This window comes from Theropithecus gelada, chromosome 7b (assembly GCF_003255815.1).
Source record: "Theropithecus gelada isolate Dixy chromosome 7b, Tgel_1.0, whole genome shotgun sequence".
Lineage (NCBI taxonomy): Eukaryota > Metazoa > Chordata > Mammalia > Primates > Cercopithecidae > Theropithecus > Theropithecus gelada.
This window is the reverse complement of record NC_037675.1, coordinates 91,138,157-91,154,807: the sequence shown is the minus strand read 5'-3', so window position 1 is coordinate 91,154,807 and position 16,651 is coordinate 91,138,157. Positions and strand designations below refer to the sequence as shown.

Below are 16,651 nucleotides of genomic sequence, written 5' to 3'. Positions count from 1 at the left end.
TATTATCTTACAGTTCTGTGGATGAGAAGTCTGACACAGATATCATACTGGGCCAAGATCACGGCATGATGCTGTCCTTTTTGAAGGATGCAGGGAAGAATCCATTTCTTTGCCTTTTTCACCTTCCAGAGGCCACCTACTTTCCTTAACTCATGGCTTCCTTCCTCATCTTCAAAGCCAACAACATTGAGCCAGGTCCTTCTCATGCTGCTGTCTGTTTGGTTCTTTCTTCAGCACCCCTAGTCTGCTTTTAAGGACCCTTGAGCCCACCTGAATACCCAGAATAAGTTCCCTATTTTAAGGCATGCTGATTAGTAACATTAATTCCAGCTTCTACCTTAATTCCCCTCTGTCATGTAGCCTGACATATTCCCAGGTTCTGGGGATTCGGATGTGAACATCTTTGGTGGAATAATTTTGTTTACTATAACCACTGAGGCATTTCCCAGAACAGTCATGCCATAGTATTACGATAAACTAGTCCTAAAGTGATAGCTACTCTAGACTCAACCTAACAAAGCCTAAAGACAAGCTTGAAAGGATTAAGCTGATCCATAAGTAAATTAATGCTTGTCAAAATAAACTTCAATTCTCTTTAAAGAAAGGCAACAAAATCCAGACACAAATGTCACAAAACAATGTGACATTAATAATCACAATCAAAAGTTACTGGACATTCAAAGAAGCAGAAAAATATGATTCATAACCAGAAGAAAAATTAATCAATAGAAATCATCCCATAATGACTGATAATGGAATGATCAAATGGGGACTTTAAAATAGTTCTTATGAATGTGCTCAAGAGTTTTAATAAGAATATGACCATATGAGGAGAGAAATACGAACCATCAACACAAAGTCAATGGAATTTCTTTTTTTTTTTTTTTTTTTGAGACGGAGTCTCGCTCTGTAGCCCAGGCTGGAGTGCAGTGGCCGGATCTCAGCTCACTGCAAGCTCCGCCTCCCGGGTTCACGCCATTCTCCGGCCTCAGCCTCCCGAGTAGCTGGGACTACAGGCGCTGCCACCTCGCCCGGCTATTTTTTGTATTTCTTAGTAGAGATGGGGTTTCACCGTGTTAGCCAGGATGGTCTCGATCTCCTGAACTCGTGATCCGCCCATCTCGGCCTCCCAAAGTGCTGGGATTACAGGCTTGAGCCACCGCGCCCGGCCAAGTCAATGGAATTTCAATGGAACCAAATGAAATGAAAAATTCACTGGAAATTTAGTTAGAGATTAGACACTGAGGAACAAAATGTCAGTGAACTAGAAGAAATCATGAAAGAAACTATCTAGACTGAAGCACACAGAGAAAAAGTCTGAATAAAAAATAAAGGCCTGGCGTGGTGGCTCATGCCTGTAATCCCAGCACTTTGGGAGGCCGAGGCGGGTGGGTCGCCTGAGGTCAGGAGTTCGAGACCAGTCTGGCCAACATGGTGAAACCCCGTGTCTACTAAAAATACAAAAAAATTAGCTGGGCGCGGTGGCGGGCGCCTGTAATCCCAGCTACTCGGGAGGCTGAGGCAGGGGAATTGCTTGCACCAGGGAGATGGAGGTTGCAGTGAGCTGAGATCTCGCCACTACACTCCAGCCTGGGCGACAGAGTGAGACTCAGTCTCAAACAAAAAAAAAAAAAAAAAAAAAAAAAAGGAGCGGTCGTTTCCAGAAGCCGGCAGCCGCCTCAGTCGTAAAACTGGTGCTAGCGGCGGCACGGGAGTGGCTAACACATCCTCTTGCCGTTCCTGGTGTTTGGGCCTTGCCTGTGACGGTGGGAAAAGAAAATGGCCTTGCGGTACTACAGCTGGGGCTGCGGTCAGCGCTTGGATCCTGAGACCAATTCTGATGATGCTTGCGCATACACCCAGGTGTTCCAGTCTTCCACGATGTTTTAAACGGTTGGTCTTGCTGTAAGAGAAGAACAACTGATTTTTCTGATTTCTTAAGTATTATAGACTGTGCAAAAGGTAGACATAATAGTGAGAAGCCACCTGAGCCAGTCAAACCTGAAGTCAAGACTACTGAGAAGAAGGAACTATCTGAATTGAAACCCAAATTTGAGAAATACATCATTTAAGCCCCTAAGCCAGTAGAAGCAATAAAACGGCCAAGCCCAGATAAACCAATGACAAATTTGGAATTAAAAATATATCTGTCTCCCTAAAGCAATCACTTGATAAACTGTCATCAGGGAATGAAGAAGATAAGAAAGAAGACAATGATGAAATTAAGATTGGCACCTCATGTAAGAATGGAGGGTGTTCAAAGATGTATCGGGGTCTAGAGAGTCTAGAGAAAATGTCTGTGTATATCATCCCGGAGTAGCTATTTTCCATGAGGGGATGAAATACTGGAGCTGTTGTAGAAGAAAAACTTCTGATTTTAATTCATTCTCAGCCCAAGAGGGCTGTACAACAGGGAAACACACATGGACTAAAAAGATGCTGGGAGGCCAGGCGCTGTGGCTCACGCCTGTAATCCCAGCACTTCGGGAGGCCGAGATGGGCGGATCACCTGAGGTCAGGAGTTCAAGCCCAGCCTGAACAACATGGAGAAACCCTGTCTCTACTAAGAATACAAAATTAGCCGGGAATGGTGGTGCATGCCTGTAATCCCAGCTACTCGGGAGGCTGAGGCAGGAGAATCACTTGAACCCAGGAGGCGGAGGTTGCAGTGAGCCGAGATCACGTCATTGTACTCCAGCCTGGGCAACAAGAGCAAGACTCCGTCTTTAAAAAAAAAAAAAAAGAAAGAAAGAAAGAAAAAAGAAGGATGCTGGGAAAAAAGTTGTTCCATGTAGACATGACGGGCATCAGACTGGAGGTGAACTTACCATTTCAAGCATATGCTAAAAATTCACTTCCAGAACTTAGTCAGGTGGAAGCAACAGCACATTGTTAAATGTGCACATTGTATTTGAAGAAGAGAAGGAATCTGATCAAAATGTGAAATTATGGGGTGTGATTGATGTAAAGCGAAGTTACATAACTATGACTACAACAAAGATTGAGATCACTATGAGAAAAGCTGAACCAATGCAGTGTGCAAGCCTTGAACTGCCTGCAGTGAAAAAACAGGAAAAACAGAAAGATGACACAATAGATTGGGAGACAGGAGGAAGACTATTCCATATTTCAGAATCCTTAATACTGTGTGAAGTGGTGGCTTGCTGCTGTAATCTTTTGTTTTGTTGTTGTGTTACTGAATCTGGCATTTCAGGGTTAACATTAGGTTCTTAAAAGTCAAAGTCAGTTTGTCTTTTTGTGCCTCTCTTCTTTCTTTGGTGTTATGTAAGATTGATTATTAATTTCTCCTTACTGGTAGGAACCACAGTTGTGTCCTATACTTGAAGAGGTTGGAAAATAGCCCATAACCATAATTGCAGTATTTCTTTGTATTTCTCTGTTGAGCACAGAAATATTAAGGAACATGTTTTTTACATCTTTATATTATTCCATGATTAGTAAAGCAAGATGAAATGTCAAATTTTAATCAGTTTTTCATGGATTTGTGTTCTTACAGTACTTGAAAATATTTAAGGAAGAGATGAGAAGCTCTGCAGTTTTTTCTATGTGGGATGATTACTTTTTTAAGGAGGATTAATTCTGAGGTAGTGTAAGTAAAGGGGAATATATGCATTGTTTAACAAATTAGAATTTGTTTACAACTACTTGAATTTTTAAATTACGGCAAAACTTACATTACTTGCCAAGCAGTATGATGTAAGAGTACAGGAAGCATAAATAAGAATGCCAAGGTATCAATTTGGTTAAAATTCACCATTTTATAAGACTAAGCAATAATCTTAAAAACCTCTTTCCTGGCCGGGCACGGTGGCTCACACCTGTAATCCCAGCACTTTGGGAGGCCAAGGCGGGTGGATCACGAGGTCAGGAGATCGAGACCATCCTGGCTAATATGGTGAAACCCCGTCTCTACTAAAAATACAAAAAATTAGCCGGGCAAGGTGGCGGGCACCTGTAGTCCCAGCTACTCGGGAGGCTGAGGCAGGAGAATGGCGTAAACCCGGGAGGCAGAGCTTGCAGTGAGCTGAGATCACGCCACTGCACTCCGACCTGGGCGACAAAGCGAGACTCCGTCTAAAAGAAAAAAAACAAAAAAAACAAAAACAAAAAAACAAAACCCTCTTTCCTGAATGTTTAAATGTGTTTGTATGGTGTTATGACTAATTGTTATTTATTTAGAGACTAAACCCTCTTAAAACCTTTAATTAGTTAAATATAAAAAGAAATTATATATATCTTGCCTCCCTGATGGAAAACTATATAAAATTGTAGACTTAAAATGTTTGCGGAAATACATTAGGATATCAGAAAACTAAATATATGGATTTGCTTTATGACTATCTATTACATGTTAAATAAAATAGCTTAATTCTTTTGGAGTTTTTTAAAAGTAATTCTTGAAGAGCTTCACAATTCTAATGATACAATGTTGATTATGTATTATACTTTATTTATATTAAATACAGGTAACACAGAATTAGATTGTTTGGATAGGTTTTGAGGCAGTGCAGAACTCAAGAAGAAAAATTAGGAAATATTATAAAGTCCAGAACTCTGGAAGAACTTAGGAAGCTTGGGAATAAATTAAACTTACATAGATTTAAAAAGAAAATAAAAAGACTCAAACCCCTTGAGTCTTCTTTTCCTTGGTATTTATGAGATTCTTACAAAGAAAAATTTCCAGAAGTACTATTTTTGTTAATAAAGCATATATATCATCCTACTACCATTAGCAAATAACTTAGATGTAGTTAATATAATTGTTAAAAGGCTTAGCTCTGTTACAAATAAAAATAAAAAGATCTGGTGACCAGACTTTCATGACATTACATTACCATGACCAGAGACTCTGGGCAGTACAAGTTAGGCCCACACAGTGCGTATAAGTATCTAATACCTTCAGATCTACTTAAAAATTTTCAAGTTATCTTTCCTGATTTAGGAACCATTTAGGGGCATGAAGTCTTTATAGGTTGGGGGAAAGGTTGATAGTTTGATTAAAAGTAATGATTAATATACCTTTTTTTTTTTTTTGAGACAGAGTCTTGGTCTGTTGCCCAGGCTGGAGTGCAGTGGCACAATCTTGGCTCACTGCAACCTCCATCTCTCAGATTCAAGCGATTCTCTTTGCCTCAGCCTCCTGAGTAGTTGGGACTGCAGGCACGCACCACCACGCCCAGTTAATTTTTGTATTTTTAGGAGAGACGAGGTTTCACCATGTTGGCTGGAATGGTCTCCATCTCTTGACCTTGTGATCTGCACGCCTCAGCCTCCCAAAGTGCTGGGATTACAGGCGTGAGCCACAGCACCAGGCCACCTTTTTAAAAAATACTTCCTTCTGAGGCTGTTTTTCCCTAAACAGTATCTTAATCTGATATATGTGATTGAAATATTATTTAAAGCAGTGAGTTATTGTAACCTCAGATTAGTTACATTGATCAAAACATTGATTTTTTAGAATATATATACACACACTTATTTATATAGCTTTTATATTTAGTCTGGTTACATTAGTAACCATTACTATGGTTTGTTTCTTATTTCTTAAGGAGCCTTTGAATTTGTTGTCCAGATAAAAATCTGAATGATGTTTGTCTTAGACTCATACATAAAGGGACACAGTTATTGTTAGGTAGCATATGTTTTACTATCAGTTAATAAAAAATGCTTTATTGATTTGTTCCTCTTAAAAAAAAATAAAAAGAGGCTGGGCACGGTGACTCACGCCTGAGATCCCAGCACTTTGGGAGACTGAGGCAGGCGGATCACCTGAGGTCAGGAGTTTGAGACCAGCGTGGCCCACATGGTGAAAACCCGTCTCTCCTAAAAAAAAAAAAAAAAATTAGCCAGACATGGTGGCAGGCACCTGTAATCCCAGCTACTCGGGAGACTGAGGCAGGAGAATAGCTTGACCCTGGGAGGCAGAGCTTGCAGTGAGCCGAGATCATGCCATTGCACTCCAGCCTGGGGAACAAGAGTGAGACTTCGTCTCAAAAAAAAAAAAGAAAAAAAGAAAGAGCATTAATGACGCTTGGGAAAATATTAAATGGTCTAATGTATAAAAAGTAGGAGTCCCAGAAAAGGGAGAACAAAAAATTTATTTGAAGTAATAATGGCCAAAATTTCCCCAAATTTAATGAAAACTATAAACATATAGCTCTGAGGCTCAATGAACCCCAAGCAGAAAAAAGTATAAACAAAACACGTCATAGTGAATTGCTGAAAGCCAGCAATGAAAAAGAAATTATTCAAAGCAGATAATAAAGACATTACATACAGGGAACAGAGACAAGAATATTCACAGACTTCTTGTCAAGATCAATGCAAGCCAGAAGACAATAAATATGCATTGTCCTAGAGCTAAATGTTTAAAAAAAAAAAAAAAATGTTTTTTTTTCAACACAGAATTCTATATCCAGCAAAAATAATCTTAAAAAAAAAAAACAACCATAAACAAAATAACACTTTTCATCCAGGAGATCTCCATGATAAGAAATGTTAAAGGATTGCACAAAGGCCATCACAACCTTATACATGAAAAAATACTGCAAGAACATCTGCCCAACAACTGCCTGTCTAGCATCAGATGAGTGTCACTCTTGTTCTTGATCTTTATAGCCAAGGATAAGTATCTTCAAGCAATTATGCAATTCTCCTCATTTTTTCTTTAAAAACTTTTGTCTGTCGGCCAGGCATGGTGGCTCACGCCTGTAATCCCAGCACTTTGGGAGGCTGAGGCAGGTGGATCACAAGGTCAGGAGATTGAGACCATCCTGGCTAACACAGTGAAAACCCGTCTCTACTAAAAATATAAAAACTTAGCCGGGCGAGGTGGTGGGAGCCTGTAGTCCCAGCTACTCCGGAGGCTGAGGCAGGAGAAGGGCGTGAACCCGGGAGGTGGAGCTTGCAGTGAGTAGAGATGGCGCCACTGCACTCCAGCCTGGGCAACAGAGCGAGACTCTGTCTCAAACAAACAAACAAAAAAAACTTTTGTCTTTCTTTACCTCCCTGAATATGCATATAGTTTATCATGGCATACATATTTCATTGCAATGCCTTACCCTGGAATAAACATAATTTCTTAAAAAAAGAAAAAGAAATGTTAAAAGAAGCTCTTTGCACTGAAGGAAAATAATACCAAGTGGAAACTTGGATTTACATAAAGGAAGGCACACTGGAAGTGGTAAATATGTGAGCAAATGTAAAATATGTTTCCCCCTTATTTACAAATTTCTTTTAAAATGAGTTGAATGTTTAAAGCCAAAACAATAATATATTGTGGATTTATTATCTATGTGAAGTAAAACGTATGTCAACAATTGCATAAAAGACCTAAGGGGAGGAATGAAAATATACTACTGTAAGAGTCTTGGTTATATAGTAAGAGATATACTATAATTTGGAAGTAGACTGCCGTAAGTTAAAGATGCTTATCGTAAACCCTATACTGTACTCCACTAAAAAATAAAACAGGTAGATATAGGTGATAAGACAACAGAGAGAAAATGGAACCTACAAATACTCAATCCAAAAGAAAGCAGGGAAAGAGGGGAAAAAATAATAACAAATAACCAAGTAGAAATAAAATAGTAAAGTGGTAGACTTAAATCCATCCCTATTAGTAGCTACATTAAATAAAAGTGCTTAAATTAAAAGCCAAATATTGTGAGACTGGATTAGAAAGCAAGACCCAATTCAGAGTTGTCTAAAAAGAAACCCAAAATATAGACAACAAATAGATGAAAATAAAGGAATGGAAAAAGATAACCATACAAACACTAATATTAGGAAAACAGAGATGGCTATGTCGATGTCAGACCAAGTAGACTTCAGGATAAACAATATAACCATGGATTTAAAAAGGCAATTCACAATGATAGAAGGATAAATTCATTAAGAAAACACAACAGTCCTAAATGTATATGCACTTATTCACAGAGCTTCAAAACACATAAAGCAAACTCTGAAAGAACTGAGAAGAGAACAAAAAAATTTTTTTTTTTGAAAAGGAGTCTTGCTCTGTTGCCCAGGCTGGAGTGCAGTGGTGCGATCTCCACTCACTGCAACCTCCACCTCTCAGGTTCATGCCATTCTCCTGCCTCAGCCTCCTGAGTAGCTGGGACTACAGGTTCCCACCACCATGCCTGGCTAGTACTTTTTGTATTTTTTTTAGTAGAGATGGGGTTTCACCATGTTAGCCAGGATGGTCTCGACCTCTTGACCTCGTGAACTGCCTGCTTCAGCCTCCCAAAGTGCTGGGATTACAGGCGTGAGCCACTGTGCCTGGCCAAGAACAAATTTTTAATTCACAATTATAGATTATTTCCAAACTGAACGGTTTTCTTGCCCAACAAATGGTGTTGGGAAAGCTGGATCTCCACATCGTAAGAATGAAGTTGGACCCTTACCTTATATCATATATAGAAATTAACTCAAAGGTATCACAGAGCTAAATGTAAGAGCTAAAATTATAAAACTCTTAGAAGAAAACAGAGAGAAAAAGTTTCATGACATTGGATTTAAAAAGAATTTCTTGGATATTACATCAAAAGCATAGGCAACAAAAGAAGAACTAGATAAATTGGACTACATCAAAATCTAAAAATGTGTGCATGAAAGTGAGAGATGACAATGTGCTAGCAGCCCTCACGATGGGCACCGCCCCCTGCTCCATGGTACCCAGTCCCATCAACAGCCCAAGGTCTGAGGAGTGCAGGCGTGGCTCGGGACTGGCGGGCAGCTCCACCTGCAGCCCTGGTGCGGGATCCACTAGGTGAAGCCAGCTGGGCTCCTGAACTGGATGGGGACTTGGAGAACTTTTATATCTAGCTGGAGGATTGTATGTGCACCAATCAGCACTCTGTATCTAGCTAACCTAGTGGAGACTTGGAGGACTAGCACTCTATGACTCCATGTCTAGCTCAAGGATTGTAAATGCACCAATCAGCACTCTGTGTCTAGCTCAGGGTTTGTAAATACACCAATCAGTACTCTATGTCTAGCTCAAGGTTTGTAAATACACCAATCAGCACTCTATCAAAACGGACCAATCAGCTCTCTGTAAAGTGGACCAATAAGCAGGATGTGGGTGGAGCCAGATAAGGGAATAAAAGCAGGCTGCCTGAGCCAACCAGCGGCAACCCACTCGGGTCCCCTTCCACACTGTAGAAACTTTGTTCTTTCGCTCTTTGCAATAAATCTTGCTGCTGCTCACTCTTTGGGTCCGCGCTGCCTTTATGAGGTGTAACACTCATGGCGAAGGTCTGCAGCTTCACTCCTGACAGCGACACCACGAACCCACCAGAAGGAAGAAGCTTCAGACACGTCTGAAGGAACAAACTCCAGACACACTATCTTTAAGAACTGTAACACCGCGAGGGTCCACGGCTTCATTCTTGAAGTCAGTGAGACCAGGAACCCACCAATTCCGGACACAAAAAGACACTCACTATCAAGAGTGAAAAGGCAACCCATGGAATGGCAGAAAATATTTGTAAATCATATATTTGATAAGGGATTAGTATCCAGACTACATAAAGAACTCCTGCAAGTCAATGATAAAAAACCAAATAACCCAACTAAAATATGAGCAAAGGACTTGGCTAGTCATTTCTCTGAAAAAGATATACAAATAGTCAATAAGCACATAAAAAGATGCTCAACACCACTAACCGTTAGGGAAATGAAAATGGAAACCACTTCACACCCATTTAGATGGTCATCATTTAAAAAAAGTCAGAAAATAACAGGTGTTGATAAAAATGCGGAGAAGCTGGAATTATTATGCATTGCTGGTGGGAATGTAAAATGAAGCTATTGCTATGGAAATTATTTGAGCAGTTCCTCAAATAATTAAACATGGAATTACCATACGATCTGGTAATTCCACTTCTGGGTGTCTACCCAAAAGAATTGAAAGCAAACTCCAACATGTATTTGTACACCCATGTTCACAACAGCATTATTCACAGTAGCCAAAAAGTGGACAACCTAAGTGTCTATGAACAGATAAATGGATAAACCAAAAATGGTACATACATACAGTGGAATGTTAATTCTTCAGCCTTAAAAAAGAAGGAAATGCTGACAAAGCTATACAACATAGATGAACCTTGAAGACATTATGCTAAGTTAAATCAGCTTGTCACAAGAGAACGAATACTGCATGATTCTTATGTGAGTTTCCTAGAATAGTCAAATTCGAAGAAACAGTAGAAGTGTGGTTGCCAGGAACCTTGGGGAGGGAGGAACTGGGAGATAATTATGTTTAATGGGTACAGAGTTTCAGTTGGAGAAGGGGAAAAAGTCCTGGAGATGGTTGCTGGTGATGGTTGCATAACAATGTATATGTATCCAATACCTTTGAAATGTACACTTAAAAATGGTTACAATGAAGCCGGGCATGGTGGCTCACGCCTGTAATCCCAGCACTTTGAGAGGCCGAGGCAAGTGGATCATGAGGTCAGGCGTTCAAGACCAGCCTGGCCAACATAGTAAAACCCCGTCTCTACTAAAAATACAAAAAATTAGTTGGGCATGGTGGTGGGCACCTGTAATCCCAGCTACTTGGGAGGCTGAGGCAGGAGAATTGCTTGAACCTGGGAGGTGGAGGTTGCAGTGAGCCGAGATCACGCGACTGCACTCCAGTCTGGGCAACAGTGTGAGACTCCATCTCAAAAAAAAAAAAAAAAAAAAAAGAGAGAGAGAGAAAGGAGAAGAAGGAAGAAGAAAGAATAAAAAGGGTTTGGGGAAGGAGACATTAACATGTCTTTGGGGTGATTAAATTTCTTTCTTTTTTTTTCCCCCCCACATCAGAGGGAAATTCTTACATTGTAGTCTGGCCCAGTTCCCCAGTTACTCTGTAAGAGAACTCCTGTGTGCTAGAAGTCTGTGGCCAAGTGGGCCTGTGGGTCTGTAAGCTGGCATGGGAACTAGGTTTTTCTTACTTCCCAGTTTAATTTAAGGGAAGGCACTTTGCTGAAGTGCTTAAACAGGAAGGAGAAATTACCAACACTGTTATTTTCTCTTGCGACAGCTTCAAGATTCAAGCTAAAGCTACCATTATCCTTTTCCCTCGGTTCCGCTAAAAATACTCATCTCCCTATTGGGTTCCACAGAGACTGGAACTTTGGTTGGTTCCACAGGTGCAGATGGAGCCACAGGTTCCCTGGTCCTCATAGGCTCTGTGCAGTGATGAGGGACCCTGTCCTTCAGGGGCCTATTGTTTATCCATAGGTGTTCCCTGTAGATTCGGGTGTCAGGCCAGATCCCAGACTTGGATATGGACTTCCTTTTTGAAAGACAGAATGAATGATCAATGTATCCAGTAATGAAAAGACCTCATGGATAATTATTTCAACTTGGTACTATTTCATGTCTGATGCCAAAGCAGTACCCTCACATAGAACAACAGAACTCTGCATGGACATAATTTTTAAAATGGGGCTAACAACAGTAACAACAATATTGGTTAACATTGGGAGTATTTTGATATATTGATTTATTTACTCCTTCACAAGGCAGGTTTTATTATTATCCCCATTTCACAGATGAGGAACAGAGAGTCCAAAGGTAACTAATCAGTTACGGGTTCATCTATAATTTTTTTTTTTTTTTTTGAGACAGAGTCTCGCTCTATCGCCCAGGCTGGAGTGCAGTGGCCGGATCTCAGCTCACTGCAAGCTCCGCCTCCCGGGTTTACGCCATTCTCCTGCCTCAGCCTCCCGAGTAGCTGGGACTACAGGTGCCCGCCACCTCGCCTGGCTAGTTTTTTTGTATTTTTTAGTAGAGACGGGGTTTCACCGTGTTAGCCAGGATGGTCTCCATCTCCTGACCTCGCGATCTGCCCGTCTTGGCCTCCCAAAGTGCTGGGATTACAGGCTTGAGCCACGGCACCCGGCCCCCCCCTGCCTTTTTTTTTTTTTTTTTTTTTTTTTTTTTTTGAGACAAGGTCTTGCTCTGTTTCCCAGGCCAAAATGCAGTGGCATGATCACAGCTCATTGCAGTTTTGACTTACCAGGCTCAAGCAATCCTCCCGCCTCAGCCTGGCGAGTAGCTGGGACCACAGGTGCATGTCACTATGCTCGGGTAACTTTTTATTTTTAGCAGAGACAAAGTCTCACCCTTGCCAGGCTGGTCTGGAACTCCTGGGCTCAAGCGATCCTCCCGCCTCAGCCTCCCAACGTGCTGGGATTACAGGCATGAGCCACCGCACCTGGCCCATCCATAAATTTCTACCCCTTTTTTTTGACAACTGTTTTCACCATGCAATGTTCCACTGAGAAACAGACTAATTTGAGGCTTGCCCTGTGTTGCTGTATTGTTCGAATTATTTTACTAGCAAGCTACGGGAAGCCAACTCAAATTTGCTGAAGTGATTATGGGAAAGAAAATTGGTGGTGGTGTAACTGGGGTCACTGGGAATCTCCAGTTTCACGTACAACTGTATCCAAGTGACAAGGTGGTGGTTCTCTCTCATTCATTCTCTCTTTCTCTCTCTCTCTCACACACACACACACATTATCCACCTACAGAGTCTGTTCACATCGCTGCTGACAAGGTTAAAATGAGTAGCATCAGGCCTATATCCAGAAGTTTAAAGTCTGGTAGAAAGAGAGGGCTTTTGTCCCCTTAAAAGTCCCAGCATGAATCCTGGGATGGAGTCTTATGGGCTTGTCTTGGGCCACTTAACATCCCTAAAGCCAGGCCCCTGTGGTCAAGTGGAAGGAACCATTGAGGTGGTCCGGCCTGTGCCAGGTGTCCGTCTTCATGCCCTGGGTTGGAGGAGGGGTCCGGCTCCACTCAAACTGTGTGACCCGAAAATGTGGAAAGGGAGATCAAGATGCTGTTCCCACACCTCAGTTTGAAGGACAGAGCACGTACAAGGCAGACAAAAATGACAGACATTCCCTGTCACTGCCAGGAAAGCCATCCATGGTAGACACTGGATATTATCTGACCTCAAGGTTGCAGGGAATCTATATCACTGAATTGGATGACCAGTAGCCTGCTTTTGTTTGTTCGTTTGTTTAACAGTTTCCAATTCATGACTCAAGAAACTCAGCCGGGCACGGTGGCTCACGCCTGTAATCCCAGCACTTTGGGAGGCCGAGATGGGTAGATCACGAGGTCAGAAGATGAAGACCATCCTGGCTAACACGGTGAAACCCTGTCTCTACTAAAAACATTTAAAAAAAAAAAAAAAGTTAGCCAGGCATGGTGGCGGGCGCCTGTAGTCCCAGCTACTCCGGAGGCTGAGGCAGGAGAATGGCGGGAACCGGGAGGCGGAGCTTACAGTGAGCCGAGGTTGCGCCCCCGCACTCCAGCCTGGGGGACAGAGCGAGACTCCGTCTCAAAGAAAAAAAGAAGAAAAAGAAAATTAGCCAGGTATGATGGTGCACACCTGTAGTCCCAGCTACTTGGGGGACTGAGGCAAGAGAATGGTGTGAACCCGGGAGGCGGAGCTTGCAGTGAACTGAGATCGCGCCACTGCATTCCAGCCTGGGCAAATAGGCGAGACTCCGTCTCAAAAAAAAAAAAAAGAAAAGAAAAGAAAAGAAACTGAGCCATTGCTGTTATATTTCTGAAGTGCAGCCATATGCTGACTTTTATTTTGATATTCATTTTATTCATTCAAAAAATATTAGTGGAGCACGAATTATGTGTCAGGATCTTGAAATACACAGGTGAGTCAGTGTCGTGACCCTAGCTTACATTCCAGCAAGGGGCTTAATGCCCAGTGCCATTCAGTGTAGATTTCCTTGACTATAAATTGCATGAAGCTTTTGAATATAATGGTGGATTTTCCTATAACACCATGGATAGAATTTCAAATAGAAGCAGGTAGTCAATACATATTTGCTGATTTATTACACAACAGTAAAGATTCATTCTTCTGTATCATTCTTTTTCTCTATTGTTTATGTGCTCCTGGATCATTCAGATCATGAGTGATGGAAACTACCAGCTATATTTCCAAGAACAGTGATGCAACGCTATTCCTTATAGATGTTGGAAATGGAATTATTTGCTATGGGAACCCCATGTCTATTCATCATTTGCATAGTGTTAAACATGTGTGGGAATGGGAAGTCTCACAACTGCCTTTCTTCCCTTTATTTTTGCTACCTTTGATCTGGAATTTTAATCTTATTTGGTTAAATTATTTCTAGTGAGGTGTTCAAAGACTTTCAAGTGTCTCTGCCTTTTGAACATTAGCTTCTTTGTGGTGTGTTTTTTCCTAATTATTCCAAATATAGTATAATGACCATGAAAGCAGCAAAAAAAAAAAAAAAAAAATATATATATATATATATATATTCTTGAATTTGATTTCATATTCACAGCTTCCTCTTAGTGCCTCTCTACTTATTAGGTTTATTTCAATGTCATTTACAAGGTGCCTGCCAAGATTATAGTCATTTCAATACAAGTTACTATACATTTAGGGAATAAGTTGGTTCATTTGATTTAAACATGAGACCTCAGTATCTGTGCATATGCTGCTCAAAGCTCCTATTAGAGTTATTGTGAAGTTGGCTACTGTGCATTATTTAATATATATTTAGTAATTTGTTAATCAAATACTTATTGAATGCCTACTATGTGTCAGGTACTACTTTAGACATCGGGAATACAGCAGAGAACAAGACCAAGTGCCTGCTGTCAAGGAGCTTTCATTGTACACGGGGAGAGAGACGATCATGCATAAATAAATAGGAACGTATTATCATGTGCTATAAGGAGACAATGGCAGGATACAGGGTAGAGTCAGGGAAGTAGCTCTCAGGTTGAGGGGTGTATTTGTTTGTTAGAGCTGCCATAACAAAATACCAGAGACCACGTGTCTTAAATGACAGAAATTTATTCTCGCACAGTTCTGGAGTCTAAAAGTCTGAGATCGAGGTGTCGGCAGGTTTGATTCTTTCCGAGACTCTCCTTGGTGTATAGCTGCCTTTTGTGGTGTGTTCACTTGGCTGTCTCTGTGTGTACATCCATGTCTGGTGTACATCAGAGTCTGTGTTCTCACCTCTTCTTCTTAAAAGGGCACCAGCCCTATTGGATTCGGGTCCACCCAAGTGAACTCAACATAGTCACCTCTTTATAGACCCCGTCTCCAAATACAGTCACATCCCGAAGTAGCAGGGGCTAGGACTTCAACATAGGAATTTGGGGAGAACATAATTCAGCCCCTAGTAAGGGGGTCAGGGAGGACCTCTCTGAGGAAGGGAGATATCTGAGCAGAGCCCTGAATAGGGAACAAGTCGTGGCTGTAGGTGAGTCAGCGGTGGAAGGGTGCTCCCAGCAGGGGCACAGTGAGGACATGGGCTCCAGACTGGAGTCTGAGGGAGGCCACAGTGGCCGCAGCCCAGGGAGGGAGTGCAAGCATGCTATGCGTGAAGGCAGGGTCAGCCCGTGGGGAACCTTGAAGGCATGGTGAGAACCGAATTTTCTTCCAATTGTCCTCGGAAGTCATTAGAGTGTTTTGAGCAGGGCGGGGGACATAATCTCACACACATTTTTAAGGGATCATTTTAAAATTTATGACAGATTTTCTGTAGATTCCCAAGAATTTGGCAGGCAAGGTCATACTGATCATGAAACCCAGAAAAATTTCTTAGAATCGTTAAGATCCTTTGTTGGTTTTCTAGGAATTCTGTCCCTTGAAGATTAAGAGATCAGCTAACAATTACTTGGAATACTGTATTACTGCTCAGGTTTCTCCTGCCACATTCGGTGATGCTGGGTTTATGACAAGAGAAATACCTGTGTTTATATATTCCTATGAAAGAACATCCTTTTCTTGAAGAAAATTTTGGGTTAAAATAGTCTGGTGTGTGGTAACTTATTTATAAGAAGTGATGCTAAACTGACATGACTTTGGGACAACTTGGGCCAGGGCAAATTCTGAGGCATCTTTTCCACCTTTGACAAACGCTGTCTCTAGATTCACATAAAGTAATGAGAGGGCAAGTAACAATTACTTTGGAAGCTTTGAGCAATTTGTTGCCAAAAGATAAAGTATCTCCACAAAGCAGTTCATACAGATCATACCTAGACCGTATTCAGAATTAACCAAAGACTTGGCATTCTTGGGTTGGGTGCAGTGGCTCACGCCTGTAATCCCACCATTTTGGGAGGCCAAGGTGGGTGGATCATCTGAGCTCAGGAGTTCGAGACCAGCCTAGCCAACATGGTGAAACACCATCTCTACTAAAAATACAAAAATCAGCCAGGCATGGTTGTTCATGCCTGTAGTCCCAGCTACTCTGGGGGCTGAGGCACCAGAATCGCTTCAACCTGGAAGGCAGAGGTTGCAGTGAGCTGACATCATGCCACTACACTCCAGCCTTGGTGACAAAGACTCTGTTTCAAAAAAAAAAAAAAAAGATGATGAATTAACCAGCTGGGTGCAGTGGCTCATGCCTGTAATCTCAGCACTTTGGGAGGCCGAGGTAGGCGGATCATGAGGTCAGGAGATCAAGACCATCCTTCCTAACATGATGAAACCCCGTCTCTACTAAAAATACAAAAAAAAAAAAAAAAAGGCCAGGTGCGGTGGCTCACACCTGTAATCCCAGCACTTTGGGAGGCCAAGGCGGGTGGATCATGAGGTCAGGAGATCGAGACC

At 41.6% G+C, this 16,651-nt stretch overlaps 1 pseudogene; it reads left to right on the top strand.

The window, feature by feature from the left end:
- The first annotated feature begins 1,779 nt into the window (after nucleotides 1-1,779).
- LOC112628418 lies at nucleotides 1,780-3,234 on the top strand (annotated as a pseudogene).
- The last annotated feature ends 13,417 nt before the right edge of the window (nucleotides 3,235-16,651 follow it).